Genomic DNA, 19,633 nt, shown 5'->3' on the forward strand with positions numbered 1-19,633 from the left:
AAGTGGGACACAAGGCACAGACCCTGGATGCAGGTGTCCCAGATTCAAATCCCAGCTCTGCCACTGCCTATCTGCGTGACCCAGGCAAGTCACCTACTCCCTCTGTGCCTTGGGTTCAGCGTCCGAAAAATGGGTGTGCAAGTGTCTTCCTCATAGGGTTGTTATGAGGCCTAAATAAGCACATTCTGTTTTTGGAAATGGCCCAAGACGGCCTGGCACACAGTAACTGCTGTATACATGTTTATTAAAGTAAATAAATAATTTTCTGATTTTCCTTTTGATTTCTTCTTTGACCCATGGGTAATTTATAAATGTGTTAGTTTCCAAATACTTGGAGGTTTTCCAGATGTCTTTTTTGTTACTGATTTTTTTTTTTTTTGGTTGTGTTAGGTCTTTGTTTCTGCACACAGGCTTTCTCTAATTGCGGCAAGTGGGGGCTACTTTTCGTTGTGCTGCGAGGGCTGCTCATTGCGGTGGCTTCCCTTGTTGCGGAGCATGGGCTCTAGGGCTTCAGCAGTTGCGGCACGTGGGCTCTAGAGCGCAGGCTCACTAGTTGTGGCGCACGGGCTTAGTTGCTCCACGGCATGTGGGATCTTCCCAGACCAGGGCTCGAACTCGTGTCCTCTGCATTGGCAGGTGGATTCCTAACCACTGTGCCACCAGGGAAGCCCTTGTTATTGATTTCTAATATTTAATTCCACTGTGGTCAGAGAACATAGTTTGCATGATTTGAATCCTTTTATTTAATTTATTGGTTTATGGCCCAGATTATGGTCTATCTTGGTAAATGTTCTCTATGCAAAATAATTATGCTGAGGGAAAGATGCCAGTCGTTTACATAAAATTTTAGGAAACGCAAACTGCAGTGACAGCGGATCAGTGGTTGCCTGGCTGAGTGTGGCCGACAGGAGCAGGAGGGAGGGATTCGGCATGAGGAAACTTTCAGTTGCAGCATGTGGGATCTAGTTCCCTGGCCAGGGATTGAACCCAGGTGCCCTGAATCTGGAGCGCGGAATCTTAGCCACTGGACCACTGGGAAGTCCCTTGGTATGAGGAAACTTTAGGTGATGAATCTGATCACTATCTCGATTGCAGGAGTGATTTCACGGGTGTTTGCCTATCTCAAAGCATATCAAATTGTACTTTAAACATGTGCATTTTATTCCATGTCAATTATATCTCATAAAGCTGTTTTTAAAAAAATTGATGTGTAGCAATGAACTTGGAGAAGTGTTTACAATCAAATTATAACTATATTGGAAAATCCATACTTTGGAAAGAGGTACAGTTGACTTGGAGCAGGATGTCTGTTACAGCACAGTCTGCAGTTGGCTGTGTGACTTTGAGCAAGCTGCGCAACCTCTCTGTGCTTAGGTCATCTCATCTCTACAACAGGGATGTGGGAGGATGCCCCGAGCTAATCCGCAGGAAACCTTAGTGCCTAGCACGCAGTGAGTGCTCAGGGGATGGGGGCACTGTTGTTCCCTTGACGGAGAGCAGGGAGACAGGGTGACCGTACTGGCAGCCACAGAAGCACCAGGATGCTGTCCTGCGCTAGTGACCATCTGCTGGGTTTAGGCTCAAGCTTGAGAGGGAAGGGAGGGCTGAGAGTAGAGCCCCAAAGGCGGTGATGAATGCTGCGAGCAAGGGAAGGGGGCCAGCCCTCTGTTTCTGGCCATATGTGTTTTAGAATCAGCTCTAAGGTAGATTTCCACAGAGCAAACTGGTTTTCCTGTTGACTATAAAATTTTCCTGTTGACCAAAATTTTATTTCTTCTGGCAAATTTTAACCCATCCTTCAAAGCGCACGTTGGGCAACCTCTCCTGGAAGTCTGGGAGGGGGCAGGTTGCTTCCTGACATGCTGTCACCAGAAGAGGGGATGGCGAACACTCCCTCCCCCTGCTGTCCCACCGTTGTCAGCACTGAGTGTGGCCGGAAAAAACTTGTTTGCCAGTTTCGATAGAGGAAATGGTGTCTTGTTTAATGAGCACCATTCATTTAAGCCTATCTACTGAAAGCCCGTGTCCAGGCCCTGGGACACACCGGGCGGCAATCAGGTCGCTGCCCTCGTGGTGGAGGCACACGTGCAGCCAGCACCACATTGACCCGTGGATTTGTGAGATGCCGTGTGCTGGCAGGGTGTGGGCCCCACCAGAGGCTTCCCTGAGAGCTGAGGAGGGTGGGTGTTAGCCTCTGCGCTGGGGGGGGGGGGGCACCCAGGAGAAGGAGAAGGAACAGTGCTTGCAAAAGCGAAATCTAGAAGGATTACTAGGAGTCCGTGGGGAAGAGGGAGAGGGCAAGGCGGAAAAGCAAGTGGTCCGTGTGATGGGGGGAGGGGGACACAGAGCAGCCTGAGGCAGGGGGTGGCACGTCGTGCAGTGCCCTGAGCCAGGGGACTCAAAATGTGGCCCGAGGACCATGGCAGGTATCAGAGGCCTTCCCCGGGGCCCGGTCAGACCTGTGTCCACTGCGACCACGGTGCACATGAAGGTCTGGACCAGTGAGTCCCAAGGAGGGCCTGCACCTGCAGACCTGGTGGGTGGAGAAGGGGCAGGCGTGGGAGAGACCAGGAGCGCGAGGTGACAGCCTGGGTGATGTGAAGGAGCCCCGTGGCGTCCTGTGTGCGGGGGCGGGGGGGGGCTGCAGTCAGCATGGGGTGGCAGGTGACCGGCTCGGTGTCACCATGCTAGGCGCAAACATCTATGAGGCATCCAAGAGGATGGGCGTCCAGTAAACGGGGTGATGGGGATGTGACCAAGAACATGGTGGAAGGGCCGGCCAGGTGGGAGGGAACTGGACGTGTGTGGACAGGAGCACGACTTCCTGAAGACCACAGTCTCAGTGCAGCCGTGGAGCTGGGAGGGGGTGAGAGAAGGGGCTGGGGTCAGGGGCTGCACCTGCGGGGGCCTGTGGGCGCGCGTGCGCGGTGTGGGGTGTGGCCGAGGAGAGGGGTGGGGGCCTCTCCCTCCCTGTCCCACGCCCAGCCCTCCTGGCCTCCCTCCCGAGCCTGCCCCCAGTCAGGCAGAGGACGGGTGTGTGCTGCGCCCCCGGGCAAGGCACACCGAGCTGGAGGATCCCGGCCCCGGGTGCACCTAAAGGAGCTTACATTCTAGTGGGGGGCGGGGAGATGGACCATAAACACGCTTACGAGTGCAGGCCTGTCCTCGGGTCCTAAAGGAACCCGTGGTCCTGGGCAGGAACGCAGACTGCTTCCCGGAAGCACCGCCACCTTCCCTTGAACTCATCTTCCAGCCTCTGAGTCATCGCTGGCTTCTCCCTCAGCCCCACACTCTGACAGCTGCCGAGTCTGCGGGAGCTCCTGCCCACGTCCTCGTCACCTGGCCGCCTTCAGCTGCCTCTCCCTGGGCTTATCTGGTCTGCATTCATGTTTCACCTGCCCACCTTCCGGTGCAGAAATGTCACTGGGCTCCCTAGACACTGAGCCAGAGTCCCGTCTAGGTGTTCAAACCCCCAGGCCCGGCTACCAGAGCATCCTGCTCCTGGGCCCCTCACTCCTCCAGCCACTCACTGTGTGACGTCAGCCCACATCCTGACCTCGGGGCTCTCAGCTCTGAGGCCCGGAACGCTGGCTGCAGACACCCACCCGTCACCCAGAGCCCGCCACCGCCAACCCTGATCAGGTGAGCTGGAAGTTAAGAAGAATATGGCAGAGAGTCAGGTACAGAGGGAGGGAGGACAGAACGTAAAAGCGTGGTGGTGGTGGTTTCTGGTTTTGTTCCAGCCGCCCTCCTCCCTTCTTGGGCCCCTCCCAGCCTCCTGGGCAGCAGAATGACCCCAGGGCAGGGGATCCAACACACCCTGGTGGGGATGATGGTGGAGGCAGGGCCCGTCACCCTTTCGTTCATTCGCTGGACAGAAACCATCACAGACTTTAAGGCCTGGTGCTGATCTACTGTCCCCGACCCTGCTGTCCACTGCCAGCTGTTTCCCAGACACACCTGGAACCTCAGGGCAGTTCCTCCTCCCGGACACCCTTCTCTCTTCCAGGCAACACTTGTAGGAGCTCAGCTCAGCTAAGTAGCCACCTCCTCCAGCCCTCCTTCTGTCTGGGTGCCTCTTCCACAGCTCTAGCCCACGGGGACGAACTGAAATTAGACTCTGTCTTTCTCATCTCTTTACCCCCCAAACCCAGCTCACAACCGGGCACAGAGCAGGTGGCCATCTACCATCTTTGTGCAGAAGCGGTAAGTGAGTGTTGGAAGGAACCGGGTAGGAACCCTCCGTCCATAGGCAGATTAGCCTTTGGCGCCATCTACCGGCCAGGTGATTGGTTGTGTTTGGGGCCTCCAACTGGAGATGGATTTGATGTTTAGGAATTTCATTTTTCTTTATTTCTCATGAACTGGAAAGTTAGGAAAGAGAGAATTATGTGAGTTGCAGTCTAGATCACTATCATTTCTTTTTTTTTTTTTTTTGGCCACGCCGTGCGTCTTGAGGGATCTTAGCTCCCCGACCAGGGATTGAACCTGGGCCCTCAGCAGTGAGAGCACCGAGTCCTAACCACTGGACCACCAGGGAATTCCCTAGATCACCATCATTAATGTCTCACCCTGGAGAGTTCGTGGCAAAGCTTCCAGCCTTCCACTGAGTAGGAATGAAGCTAACTCTGAGAAAACAGGAGGCAACTTTTTAAAATTTATATATATATATATATATATATACACACACACACATATATATTGTATTGAATTATATATAATTTGTATATATATGTATTTCACCACTAAAACCCCACATACATGAAAAAAGACCGGAGGATAGAAAAATGCCCACTTCAAATTGAATCTTCTGAGTCTTAAGATGGAGTTAGGGGTGTGCTCAGCCCTGCCTGGGCCTCTCAGCCTCCCTGCCATCTCCTGGGATCCCCGGGCGGGGGCCTTAAAGCAGGGCCGGCGGGGGCAGCTCTGCCCTCCCTGTTCCCTTCTCCCTCTCGGCCAACGCGAGGGCAGAGGCCTTTAGGCTGAGACGCACCCAAGGGCAACCTCTTGTTCAGCTGGTGGGAGAGCAGACCCAGCTGCCCTGACAGGTGCCCAGAGGGTGGGCAGGTGCCCAGGGTGGGGTGAGGTGGGTCCGAAGCTGAAGCGGGGCGGGGGGACGAGCAGGTGTGATGTCCCTGGCTGGCCTAAGAGCTGACAGTTCCTTTCCAGCTGCACTGAGCCAGGGGTCACCTGGCTGTCAGTTAGGACTCTGCCCATGTGGCCCAGGTGGTGGGCAGCTTGGTCGGGCAACGAATGGGGTCGTCGTTTTTGGCACTGGCTCCCCATGAGGGGGTCCCTACCAGGCCCTCCACAGCGAGGTGATCCTGTTGCTTCTCCCCCTGCTCCCCACTCACCTCGAAACCCTGCAATAAAGGGTTCCCCTCCGTGGCCCAGACTCCTGCCACTTCACACCTCTGCACCTGTGCCATTGCCCCTGCCTCTCTCTTCTAGTCCTGCCTGGAAAACGCCCACTCCTTTAAGAGCCAGATCATTGTTGCCTCTTCCCTGCCCAGTGAGAGGTGGTGTCTGCCTCTTTGTCCCTCTTTTTTTTCCTCCTCTGCTGACTTTGGGGCAAGTCTCTTTAAGTCTCAGTTTCTTCATCTGGAAAAGGGGGGCAGGGATGGGACAGTTAGAGCAGGTTCCATCTGTCTTCATATGGTTCTGAATTTTTTCACTCAAGGCAGATCAGCTGGGGCACAAGCGTGTTACTACATAGAACTGAGCAGTGAATGAGCTACTGGAAAATTCCACACTTTGCAAACACCCTCTACCTTCTCTGAAGTTAGGGCAGACAAGCGTGTGTAAATGTGTTACTTAACAAATGTGTCCCAATGAATATGTTATGACAAATACTGTGCTGAGTTCACTGTTCAAGTTGCTACTGGATGTATAATAAGAACCTTTTAATTTCTAAACTACGTCACGATGCAGTATTCTGAGCAGCACGCCGACAGCATGCTGCCTGTAAATTCCGAGCCCTTCCAACAACCTGGCATTTCACTTAAAAATACAGGATAAGTAAGTCCACCCAACACGACATTTCAGTCAACGTTCAATCTCATTATCCAAATTAAAATAACGAGGGAATTAAACCTTACAAGTGTATGAAGGGGCTGGTGAAGAATTTCGTGCTCCAGAAACCCCAGGGTGTTCTTAGGGGCGGGAAGCCGGCCGGTCGTGATCGCCGCTGTGCCCACCACCCCGCTGTGGATTAGCAACCTGCCCCTGTGTTCTCAGAGGCCTTGGTGTTCCTGTCATTAATGCTATCTCGTCTAATCTCTTTTTTTAAAAAATCTATAAATAAAATTATTATTTTAAAATTCCCCCTTTAAAACAGAAGGGTTGGCAAGCCTCCCAACATTTTTCCTTTTTTAGGGAGGATGGCAGCAGTGAGGGGAATTAAACTCAGTAAATTCTCTCAGGATGCTGATCTATCGTATATATATATATATATATATATTTTGAGCTTTATTTATTTATTTTGAGCTTTATTTATTTTTAAACAATGAGCTTTATTTAAAAAATTTTTTTTGGCTGTGCCACGCAGCTTGTGGGATCTTAGTTCCCTGACCAGGGATTGAACACACACCCTCGGCAGTGAGAGTGCCAAGTCCTAACCGCTGGACCGCCAGGGAATTCCCCACCAATCATGTTGAAGTGCTCTGTTTACTATGTGTGCGTGTGTGTGTGTGTGTCCATCCTTAAAAGATGGATGTGTCTGAACATAAATAAATGGTTATCACATGTATTCTGTGACTTTTGCTCAACACTGTTTGTTCATATTGGCTCGAATAACTGTAGTTATTCGTTTTTCCTGTTGTATAGTATTCCACCGCACGACTGTACTACCGTTTGTGAATCTGTTCTGTTGGTAAACATTTGGGCTATTTCCAGATTTTTGCTATTACAAGCAGTGCTGCTGTGGATATTCCAGTAACATTTCCATGTTTCCTTGGGTACTGAACTCCTCAATTTCAGCCAATATAGCCAAATTGTTTTCAAAACAATGTTATCAATCGACACTCCCAGCAGAGTCCCCGTTGCTCTGCATCACCAGTAACACTTGCTGTGACATAGTAAAAATTGTTTTCCAACCTGGTGGGTGTGCAGTGGCCTCTCACTGTGATCTTAATTTGCATTTCCTAGATTAGTAATCATATCTTTTCATGTCTTTACTGGCCACGGATTTTTATTTATTTATTTATTTAATATATTTATTTTTGGCTGCATTGGGACTTCGTTGCTGCGCGCGGTCTTTCTCTAGTTGCGGCGAGCGGGGGCTACACTTCGTTGCTGTGCACGGGCTCCTCACTGCGGTGGCTTCTCGTTGCAGAGCACGGGCTCTAGGCGCACAGGCTCAGTAGTTGTGGCACGTGGGCTCAGTAGCTGTGGCTCATGGGCTCTAGAGCGCAGGCTCAGTAGTTGTGGCGCACGGGCTTAGTTGCTCCGCGGCATGTGGGAGCTTCCCGGACCAGGGTTTGAATCTGTGTCTCCTGCATTGGCAGGCGGACTCTTAACCACTGCACCCCCAGGGAAGCCCCTGGCCACGGATTTGAATCCCTGCTCCATGGCTCATTTTGACCTCGGGGTCAAGTCCAAACTCCTTGGCACAGTCTGCCGGGCCCTGCCTTCATTCCGCCACCCACCTCCGGCCAGCAGCACTCTCGTCTCTGGACCCGTCGCGCCAACCCCCTCCCCTCCCCGCAGCACCCCCGGCCCAGCGCTTTCCCCCGTGGGCAGGTGCCCTAGAGCCTCCTCTTCTGGGATGCCTTTCTGCTCCTTCCCGGTACTTTTCTCGCATGCACTCTAGCCCTGTACTGCGTGTCAGGTGCACTCAGGCAGGGACCTGGCACCCTCTTGGGCACTGCTTGGACCCTAGCAGGCCCTGAGGTGACGCTAGTGCAACGAAGGAAGAATGGGCAGACAAGGGAATGAACAGCGACGATAGCGCCAACGTTTGCCATTCTGTGGCCCTCACCCCTCTCCAAGGGTGGCATGGAAGGCTGGTGAGCTACTTGGGAGTGTTTAGGGCAGGAATTTTAAACCTTAGTCCCCTTACCCTGAACACTACAAGCAACACACGTGGCTGGCTCCCTTGAGGTCGGGCTGTCTCCCGTGGGAGCCTGGTGACCCAGAGGGTGGGACGGGGGTGTGCTCCCAGAGACAGACAGACTGGGCGGCGGATCCAGACACACGCCCGACACCCAGGGGGCACTTCGGCCTCTTTTGGGTCCAAGTGAACAAGCACCCCACGGGCGGCACAAACACCGTCTTCCGGACTTCCAAACCGAACACAGCAGAGACGAGAGCAGTCACCTCTTGGTAAAGGCAGAGCCCAGTGGGGGCGGGGCCAGGGTTTCACCAGGTGTCAGGAGAAGTGTTCAAGCCAACACGACAGCAGCAGCCGCGACGTTAACACCTGGAAGCAGAGCCGGGGATCAGCCAGCAAGTCACCCCGACACGGGTGGGGGGGGAACGAAGCCGGTGAGAGAGGCTCTGCAGGAGGGAACCCCCGAATGAGGACAGATACCTCGAACACACACGTGCCGAGCACCTGCTACCTGCCAGGACCTGAGGGGGGCACGGGATGAACTTGGACCTGCCCCAGTAAGACATGCCCGGCTTCCTTAGAACTGTCCTGTCACTGTCAAGGGGATTGACATATGTGGCATGTTCTCATCCTGCTTCGAAAGCCAACTTGGGGACCAGAAAGGTGGACAGAGTCAGAGGAAAGGGAGCTGGGTGACCTCGAGGACGTTCAGCTCATCCTCCCCAGCTCCCGTTCCCGAGGAAGGCGGCATGTCTACCCTTGGTGCCGGACAGGCTAGAGGGCCTGCAGCAAAGCCGGAACCTGGTGCTTGTTTTTCCAGGCTCCACCGGGCAGCACTGTTCTGATGATGCAGGCGAGCTGAACTGGAGCGTCTGAAGCTCTGGTTGGGTTGCACAGTGGGTGGCTCGGGGGGCAGTCCCCCTGGAAACCCCCCTAGGAGGGCGTCTGTTTGTAGATGTGTGCAGTGGGTTTTCCTCCCGCCTGGAACTGGTGTGGGTTCCTCCTTGAGCACCACATGGGGTGGTTAATTTGATTTTAGGGGCCAAGTTGTATGAAAAACAAGGCTGTTTGCTCACTGGAACCATGTGAGGGCACAGGCAATGGTGACCAGGGCATATGGACACAGCGGTGGGCACGATTCCTGCACTGGTTACATGGCTGTGTGTGTGTGTGTGTGTGTGTGTAAGCTAAATGCATGAATGACATGACTTCTGTAAATCGCAAACATCTGTCCTCTGTATCGACAGGCCCTGGAACCAAACACCTGGGCTCACATTCAGGCTCTGTCACACACTTGCCTTGTGATGGTTTCCCCTCATCAGCCAGACGGGGACGATAATACCTACTTCCTGTGATTATTTTGTATAATTTTTTTAAAATGTATTTATTTTTGGCTGTGTTGTGTCTTTGTTGCTGTGCGCGGGCATTCTCCAGTTGCAGTGAACGGGGGCTACTCTTCGTTGCAGTGCGTGGGCTTCTCATTGCAGTGGCTTCTCTTGTGGCAGAGCACGGGCTCGTGGCACGTGGGCTCAGTAGTTGTGGAGTGTGGGCTCAGTAGTTGTGGCTCGCCGGCTCTAGAGCACAGGCTCAGTAGTTGTGGCACACGGACTTAGTTGCTCGGTGGCATGTGGGATCTTCCCGGACCAGGGCTCAAACCCGTGTCCCCTGCATTGGCAGGCGGATTCTCAACCATGGGAAACGCCTGGTACATAGTAAGTGCTCAGGAAGTGGGAGTTGATTTTGACTTGTCATCGTGTCTCAGCAGCAGCGCTAGAACTAGAGACCAGCGGCACAGCAGCCTGGAAGATGGTCACCCACCAGCGTGGTGGATGCTGTTTCTGTTCCCCTGGGTGTTTTTTCCATCCCCTTCCTCTGGTGTCAGTACCTTTGTGCCTTTGGGGCATGCTCCTATCTCATCCTAACCTATGACTCTGGACACATGGATTGGTTCAGGACAGGATCCAATTGAAATCGGACCAATCAGACCTTTCTAACTAGAATTGCTGGGAAGAAGCTTATTTTCCATTCAGATTCAAGGTTATACAGAGGGATGTGAGTCTGGGATGTTGAGGCCTAAGTCTGGTATCATGGGGAGTGAACGTCACCAGGATGGTGAGATTTCAAGATGCAGGCGTGGATCAAGCTCCCCATCCCCCGCACCTCCCATGGTTTGGCTTTTTCATTTAGGTGCTGAGACTCGGGATCCTGTTAGTTGCACCCAAAGCGTTTGACTGGTACGTCATGTAAGCATCTTCCAGCATTCTCAGGAAGGAAGACCTCAGAAGAAGAGCGCATTTCCTTTCTTAGGTAGAGCCCAGAGTGTCTTCCAAATTGAAGAGATGGAAACATATTTGCCCATGAGCAGGACTCTTGGGTCACATCAGAACCTAAATTAAGGACTGTTAAATGCTACTTACATTCACTGGCAGACACTCTTCGTTGTCTAATCAGTTATTTCCAACCGCCTCTCCCTTGACAGCTCTCACTATGAAGGCTGGAAAGCTGTACTTGCTTTCCCTGCCCCTGAGCAGTCAGAGGGGTCATGTGACCCGGTCCCAGCCAATAAGATGTAAGCAGAAGTCTGTTCCTGGTGAGAGTGGTGGTGGAGGGCTGTGGTTTAATGGTTTGATATCTTCCCTTTCATTATAAGTTGCCTCAAATAATTTTTGGCAGTTGGCAGTAGTATAAAAATAATGAAAAAGCTAAATGGATTTTCTATTATAAAATTTTCTAGTTTCTTTTCTTTCTGGATAAGAATAAATATAAGAAAGTATTTCAAACATTTTAAAATAATTTATTTATAAGGTAGATGAAGAGAGAATAGGCGTTGCTAAATGCCTGATGTTCCTTCCAAGAGACAAGAGATTTCATTCAACCTTCATTCAACACACACTGATCTAGGTCTGGAGAGTCCAGGGTCCACAAGGCTCATTTCCTGGTCTTGGGAACTCACTGTTGGGGAGACAGACATGAGAACAGGTAATTGTACTCCCCGACGTAAGTGTAATGATAAAACCAGGCTCAGGGTGTGATGGGAGCACAGTGAGGGCCAGAGGAGGCTTCCCGATGGCTAATGACACCTGAGCTGAGTCACAAGGAAGAGAGGGATTAGGGCGGAGGAAGGGCACACCAGGTGGAGGGGACCACGTGTGCAAAGGCGTGAGGGGAGAAGCAGTGCGGCAAGAGCAGCTGGGAGGCAGGGAGCCATGTGGGGAGGAGGGCCCGTGGAAGAGGCAGGCCCGGATCTGGAAGGCCCGGGGCTGAACAGAGGGAGGTGGTCTCCAGCCTGCAGGAGACAGCAGGCCACTTGGAGATTTGTGTTCTTGGCGGTTGGTGGGATTGGGACTCAAGGGTCTCAAGCCTGGGCGCACGGAGACAATGAGAAAGCTGTAACAAGGGTCCAAGCAGAGAAGGGAGCGTCCCGTGAACTAGGCACCCGGCATGCGAGCCATTTACATCACATCCGTGTACAGGCCTTGCGGAGTCTGCCTTCTCCAGTTCCTTGCTCGGAAGCAGCCCTCGGAGCAATGATTCCTGACCTCTGAAAGCATCCACCCAAACCACTGTTCAACCCCTCCTGGAAGACTTTTGCTATTTTTATAGCAAAGAATAGCAAAATTCCTTTCAATCAAAGTATTTCATTAGCTTTTGACCTTCAGGGAGCAGAAAAGAGCCACCATTTCATCAAGAACCTTTTATTCTGTCACCTACTATCAAGCAGGGAGCTTCTTTAAAAAGACATCCTGATTACAAATCATGAATAATCATGATGAAGGCGAGGAGAGGGAAGCGGTAGTGGAGACCTGCGCGCCAGCCCCAGCTCCCCGCTGAGCTCATCTTTTGAGAGGAGGACAAAATACAAATGAAGGAGTGCATCATCAGAGTGGATCCTGGGAAATGACACAATCCCCAGAAACACTCAGGAAGTGCTGCGGTTTGCCAGAAACCCTGAGGAAAACAAAAAGGTCTTTAAGGTTATTCTTAGAGCAAGAGGAACACAGAAGGGATAGATCCACTGATGAGGGGACGATACCAAGTAGAGGGATGCTGAGAGAAGGCAGAAATAGCTTCAGGGACAGAAAAGCTGCTGCCTTAGCAGTGATTTCGGCAAAGTATAGGCCATTTCCCCCGATGAGCTCAGCCCTTTCAGAGGGCCTGGGGATGAGGACTCTGGCAGCTCCAGTGCTGCGGGGTGGGGTGCGGACAGTAGTTCAGGCACTCTCATGGTTCCATGGGGAAGGACTTCAGCTTCAAGAACTATAAGGAATTCCTAACCTTTGGGAGGTGTTTGTGGCTGCTGTCACAAATGATCACATCTGGGTGGCATAAACAGCAATTTATGGAGGCCAGGAGTCCAATATCAAGGTGTTGGCAGGAGCTCACTCCCTCCTAAAGCTCTAGGGGAGGGACTTCCCTGGCGGCGCAGTGGTTAAGAATCCTCCTGCCAGCAGGGGACGCGGGTTTGAGCTCTGGTCCGGGAAGATCCCACATGCCACGGAGCAACAAAGCCCATGAGCCACAGCTGCTGAGCCCGCGTGCCCCAACTACTGAAGCCTACGCACCCGGAGCCCGTGCTCCGCAGCAAGAGAAACCACCGCAATGAGAAGACCGCGCACCGCAACAAAGAGTAGCCCCCGCTCGCCGCAACTACAGAAAGCCTGTGCGCAGCAACAAAGACCAAATGCAGCCAAAAAATAATAATAATAGTAAATTTAAAAAAAAAAAAATCTCTAGGGGAGGATCCCCCTGCCTCTTCCAGCCTTTGGTGGCTCCAGGTGTCCTTGACTTGTGACCGCATCACTCCAATCTCTGCCTCCAACTGCAGATGGCTTCTCCTCTGCGTCAGAGTGGCTCTCCTCTGTGCGTCTCCTTAAGGACACTTGTCATTGGATTTAGGATAATCCCAGATGATCTCATCTTAAAATCCTTAACTTAATTAATCTACAGAGACCTTTTTTCCAAATGAGGTGACACTCACAGGTTTCAGGGATTAGGATGTGGACACTTATCTTTTGGGGGTCACTATACAACCCACTTTGGCATCATAAGCCACTGTCAGAATCTGATGAGAGCTAATGAGCCCTGAACTGGGTCAGGTTCCTGGAAGCAGAGCCTGAGTCAGGGGTTCTTGTACAAGTGAGTTTTGGAGGGAGTGCTCCAAGGAGAAAGAGAGTGAGGGACGCAGGCTAGGGCAGGGGAGAAGGGCTAAGCCAGAAGGTGGTCTCAGTGGGAGATGAGCTCAACCTGACCTCAGGAGACGCCCTGGAGCATGAGCTGCGCTACACAGTTGTTCCCACCTTGAGGCCAGGGGGTGGCCTTTGACCCCCCCCCGCAAGGCAGCCAGTTTCCCCTGGTGGGGGCAGGTATAGCCCCTCTGGCTTGGGGTTCCCTTTTGGTCAAGGAACATTCGTCAAAGGAGGGGGAAGCTGTGACTAACAGCCAATACTTATAGCAGCCCCAGGTCGTGGGTTAAAGGGATCTGGTCAGAGTACCCACAACACCTACTATAGACTCTCTAGAAAAATATCACACACACACACACACACACACACACACACACACACACACATACCCTGTTCCATTTCAGGGACTTCACAGACCCTCAGAAGCCATGGACTGCAGGCTTAGGACCCCTGACTACTCACCTAACACTTCTGGCCTCTCATCCCACCCTGCACCTTTTCCTCCTCTCTTAGAGGACGTGATGGGTGATATTTGGGAGGAGAACTGAACACTCTCAAATCAATCCTCTTCTGATCACCTATCTGCAATCACATGTATCCTGGCCGGCTCTATACCCCGGAGCGGGGGGGGTGGTCTCATGGTCCCAACAGACTGAGGCAGGGTGGGTAAAATGAATTCAAAAGCAATTTGAACTCAAAGGGAAGTGTCTTTGGCCACAGATGTATAACCCTTCTTTCTAATCAGCTTTTCAGTAATAAAGCTAATAGCTTAATCGCCACCTGCCCAACTCTTGTGTGTCTCAAGCAGTTCTGAGCTCAGGCAGGGAAGTGAGGTTATTCACAAAGCCCCTGAGACTGTAAGTCATCCCCTAGAAGACAGAGCTACTCGAAGTGTGATGTGTGGACTGGCTGCCAGTCCACAGACGCTCACCTGACTGCCTGCCCCAGGATAGACTCAACACGCCATTTCCTTGATAAAGCTTGCGGCAAAAGAAAGTCAGCTGAACTCAACCCTGTGTGCAGGAACGAAGATGGTGTGCATTCTGGTGCAAGCTCTTCTCGTAGACCAGCACCTTGACCAGCACCGATGTAACCAACCACTGACAAAGCCGGGATGGCTGAACCCAGACTGCCTGATGGGACAGGTGGGAACTACCTGAAGGGCTCTCATCTGAAGCTGGAGGACAGGACAACAAGCAGAAGTTAAAGAGAAGCAACATTTGATTCAAAATAATGTAATGGTGACAAAAATTATGAAAGGATAAGTGTTCAGAGCCTTTGCTGCTGCTGCTGCACGGCCAGCTGGGATCCTGGAGGCCCAGTCACGGCGATGCAGGGGCTCCATCCTGGGGAAGCAAGGGCTGCCTGGGGAGGAACCTGGCGGTACCCGTGGGAAAGAAGAAGGAACAGAGAGGAAAGAAGGGGAGGCAGTCGAAAGAGAAGTCCCGGGCTTCCCTGGTGGCGCCGTGGTTAAGAATCTGCCTGCCAATGCAGGGGACACGGGTTCGAGCCCTGGTCCGGGAAGATCCCACATGCCGCGGAGCAACTGAGCCCACATGCCACAACTACTGAGCCTGTGCTCCACAACAGGAGAGGCCACCACAATGAAAAGCCCCACGTACCACAGCCAGGAGTAGCCCCCGCTTGCTGCAACTAGAGAGAGCCCGCGCGCAGCAACGGAGTCCCAACGCAGCCAAAACTAAAAATAAATAAAACAAAATAAATTAGAAAAAAAATAAAAAGAAAGAGAAGTCCCCTGGTCTAGATGTGGGAGTGTGTTCTTGATTGGGAGTCGAATGGGGGGTTTGGAGTGTTTTGGGGAACGTTTACCATTAACAGGGGAGGTGGACCTACCACGAAGGGTCCCTCACTTGCACGGGCCCCCTTGGACGGGGCTAGCAATATGCTCACATTTTTGTAAGTCTTGAAAAATTAAGCTACTTCACCGCCAATGGTTCAGACCACTCTCCCTGCTCCATTTCCACTGACACCCTCCTCCTCCTGTTGGAGAGCTACACTTGGTTTGGGTTCCTGGGCGGGGCGGATGTGACTGGGTCTCTTCTCTGTGCAGTCAGCTGTCACTAGCTTGTCCAGTGAGTCAAGGGTGCAGGACCAGCGGTTTCAAGGAGATGGGAAGGTATCCCACAGTGCCTGGCAACGGAAGTGCGTGCGAAGTGGGAGAGAAGCAAGGTTTGAAATACACGAAGCCAGGAGTTAGCTGGTGAAAATTCTTACAGTTACCAGAGGTGTGAGCTGTAAAAGGAGGATTCAGTGCCTGGTCAGAACAGAGGTCTCTTCTGTTAGGGATATACCCTGGAATGCAGTGGACACGATTATAAACACATCACACATTTTTTTTTCTGTTTTGATAAGAAATACGTGAAATAGACTTGATCCAAAATCCTGTGTCCTCTCCAAGAACCAGTAGCAATACCTCAAATAGGCAAGTACACCCATGTGTGACGTCATGTGTTTTCTACATCCCAGTCAATTGGAATGCAAATTCGCGTATCTGAGGCATCGTATCCTAGTGAAGTTTGGCACGTGAAACTGTCCCAGAAGCAGCAACACAGCGCAGAAACAAGTGTTCCTGTGACAAGGCTCCCACACATTTTCATCAATAAGTCAACATATGAATATAAGAACCTTTGATTACGACAATGGGGGGGGCCATACAACACGGAAGTGGAAGCCCATTTGAACTTTTATTCGTATGTGTTAATGTCAGATGAATTTTGTATATTCTTTCTGAATTATTGATCACACCAAAGTTCAGATATGATGAGAAAGAGGTAACCTAGTGGACGTGAAACACAAAATGAAAGAAGACGAACAGAAAGTTTGAAACATTAAAAAGTGTCATTATATCACAACAACTAAAAATTCTTATGGTCCAAATCATGAAGATAAGGAGAAGAATCATGACAGCTAAGAAAAATAGATAATGAACCTTACAGCAGTAGAGTTGAGGAAGATTATGAGAATCAGGACATTCCCAGGTAGGAAATAAAAAAGCAGAAGGAAGATGGACTAGTGAAGAAAACGTTCGTACGTTCAATTGAAGATGAGCAGCAGCTTTCTTTAGATGAATCTGTTGACGTCAATAAATACCATAATCTTTCATTATGGTCTATTACAATGAGCAACCATACTTGTTAATTTGGCAATTATACTTCTTAATTTTCAAAAGCTCTTTTTTTACACCTAGTGTGTTTTTTTGTTTGTTTTTTTGTGTGTTTTTTTTGCGGTACATGGGCCTCTCACTGTTGTGGCCTCTCCCGTTGCGGAGCACAGGCTCCGGACACGCAGGCCCAGCGGCCATGGCTCACGGGCCCAGCCGCTCCGCGGCATGTGGGATCTTCCCGAACCGGGGCACGAACCCGTGTCCCCTGCATTGGCAGGCGGACTCCCAACCACTGCGCCACCAGGGAAGCCCTACACCTAGTGTTTTATTTTTAAATTTTATTTTATTATTATTTTTTATACAGCAGGTTCTTACTAGTTACTTATTTTATACATATTAGTGTATATATGTCAATCCCAATCTCCAATTCATCCCACCATCACCCCTGCCCTGCTTTCCCCGCTTGGTGTCCATACGTTTGTTCTCTACATCTGTATCTCTATTCCTGCCTTGCAAACGGGTTCATCTGTACCATTTTTCTAGATTCCACATATATGCATTAATATATGATATTTGTTTTTCTCTTTCTGACTTACTTCACTCTGTACGACAGTCTCTAGGTCCATCCATGTCTCTACAAATGACCCAATTTCATTCCTTTTTATAGCTGAGTAATATTGCATTGTATATACGTACCATATTTTTTTAGTACATTTTTAAAAACATCTTTATTGGAGTATAATTGCTTTACAATGGTGTGTTAGTTTCTGCTGTATAACAAAGTGAATCAGTTATATGTATACATATATCCCCATATCCCCTCCCTCTTGAGCCTCCCTCCCATCCTCCCTGTCCCACCCCTCTAGGTGGACACAAAGCACCGAGCTGATCTCCCTGTGCTATGCGGCTGCTTCCCACTAGCTATCTATTTTACATTTGGTAGTGTATATATGTCCATGCCACTCTCTCACTTCATCCCAGCTTACCCTTCCCCCTCCCCGTGTCCTCAAGTCCATTCTCTATGTCTGCATCTTTATTCCTGTCCTGCCCCTAGGTTCATCAGAACCATTTTTTTGTTTGTTTTATAGATTCCATATATATGTGTTAGCATATGGTATTTGTTTTTCTCTTTCTGACTTACTTCACTCTGTATGACAGACTCTAGGTCCATCCACCTCACTACAAATAACTCAATTTCATTTCTTTTTATGGCTGAGTAATATTCCATTGTATATATGTGCCACATCTTCTTTATCCATTCATCTGTTGATGGACACTTAGGATGTACCACATCTTCTTTATCCGTTTGTCTGATGGGCATTTAGGTTGCTTCCATGACCTGGCTATTGTAAATAGAGCTGCAATGAACATTGTGGTACATGACTCTTTTTGAATTATGGTTTACTCAGGGTATATGCCCAGTAGTGGGATTGCTGGGTCATATGGTAATTCTATTTTTAGTTTTTTAAGGAACCTCCAAACTGTTCTCCATAGTGGCTGTATCAATTTACATTCCCACCAACAGTGCAAGAGGGTTCTCTTTTCTCCACACCCTCTCCAGCATTTGTTGTTTGTAGATTTTCTGATGACGCCCATTCTGACAGATGTGAGGTGATACCTCATTGTAGTTTTGATTTGCATTTCTCTAATAATTAGTCATGTTGAGCAGCTTTTCATGTGTTTCTTGACCATCTGTATGTCTTCTTTGGAGAAATGTCTATTTAGGTCTTCTGCCCATTTTTGGATTGGGTTTTTTAAAATATTGAGCTGCATGAGCTGTTTATATACTTTGGAGCTTAGTCCTTTGTCTGTTGATTTGTTTGCAAGTATTTTCTCCCATTCTGAGGGCTGTCTTTTCATTACACCTAGGTTTTTGACCTGAGCGATTCTGTGGGTGGTTGTGCTGCTGTTTATGGAGATGCAAAAGACTGGGGAAGAGTAAGTTTAGGGGTCAAATCAAGAGTTCTGTATTGTTCAACATCTGGAAAAGGAATAGGTAGCACTATTGAATTATAGGTCATTCATCCACTACTAGGTTGTCAACTAGCGCACTAGCTTTCTGTGGCTTTCATGATCTTTTATGCTCCTCCTGTCTTTTTTTTTCTCTTCCTTTTGGGTCACACCACACGGGATCTTTAGTTCCCTGACCAGGGATCGAACAAGTACCCACTGCAGTGGAAGCACGGAGTCTTAACCACTGGACCACCAGGGAAGTCCAATGCGCCTCCTGTCTTAAAGCTACCTCTGGAAGGCATGGCCATGTGCAGCTCAGACGCCCCTTCAAGAAAGGGCTAGCTGCCCAGATGCAAGGAGTGTGCTTAGCTGACCAGCTCCAGCTTTTTCTCCTTCAGGGTCCATCTCAGCTTTCCAGCTGAGGTCATGCTCTCTTCAGGGCAGCTCCCAGCCCATGACTGACCAGGGCACTCTCTTTCCTGCGCAGTCCCATGTCAATGACGGGGCCAGGGGGCAGCGTGAGGGCCTAGCCATTTCCCCTGGCGCAGGACTTCTTTATGAAGCAGTCTTTGCTCTGGAGCTCTCTGCTGGGCCGGCAGAGATTTTGCCAGGTCTGCACTTCTGCCCTGTTGTCCGATGGCTCCCCCTCACATGTGTTATTCTTTTTTTAAAAAAAATATTTTATTTATCTATTTATTTATTTGGTTGCGCCAGGTCTTAGTTGAGGCCAGCGGGCTCCTTAGTCGTGGCATGTGAACTCTGAGTTGCGGCACGCGTGTGGGATCTAGTCCCTGACCAGGGATTGAACCCCAGTGCCCTGCATCGGGAGCTGAGTCTTAACCACTGCACCACCAGGGAAGAACCCCTCACTGGTGTTATTCTTCAGTAAATCTGTACTCCTAACTCCGTCTTAGCGTCTGCTTCTTGGAGAACCCAACCTGTAATACTATTTGAGACCAAAATACAGTCTCAGTTTTCGGCTCTGTGCCATGTATTAGGAAGATCACATGAAAGCTTAACTCGCAGTATGTATTAATCAGATATTGACACAATAATGCTGTGTAACAAACAACCACAAAAGCTTGGCAGTATAAACAACAAGCATTTATTTCTTGCCTACACATGTGAGAGTTAGCTAGGGCAGCTCTGTTTCACGTGTCTCATTCTGGGATCTGGGCTGAAATTATAACAGGGAAGCTCTTTTCATGGCAGAATACCAGAGTGTAAGAGAGCAATCCCAAATGCCCATGCACAAGCACATTTCATGCCTTTGCTCACATCACGTTCACTAGCATTGACCAAAGCTAGGTCACGTGGCCAAAT

The 19,633-nt window shown here is 50.2% G+C and overlaps 1 long non-coding RNA gene and 1 other non-coding gene across 2 annotated transcripts in view; both read right to left on the bottom strand.

Annotated features, from left to right (window-relative positions):
- LOC125963573 (uncharacterized) overlaps positions 1–13,760 on the bottom strand; it is a 62,611-nt gene extending 48,851 nt beyond the window's left edge. Inside the window, exon 1 of the long non-coding RNA XR_007475718.1 lies at positions 12,613–13,760. This is a non-coding gene — a long non-coding RNA (uncharacterized LOC125963573). The remainder of the gene's footprint in view (positions 1–12,612) is intronic.
- TRNAE-CUC (transfer RNA glutamic acid (anticodon CUC)) lies at positions 4,468–4,540 on the bottom strand. The gene has a single exon. It is a non-coding gene; the product is annotated as a tRNA-Glu (tRNA).
- Positions 13,761–19,633: the final 5,873 nt, after the last annotated feature.

This window comes from Orcinus orca, chromosome 2, assembly GCF_937001465.1.
Source record: "Orcinus orca chromosome 2, mOrcOrc1.1, whole genome shotgun sequence".
Taxonomy (NCBI): domain Eukaryota; kingdom Metazoa; phylum Chordata; class Mammalia; order Artiodactyla; family Delphinidae; genus Orcinus; species Orcinus orca.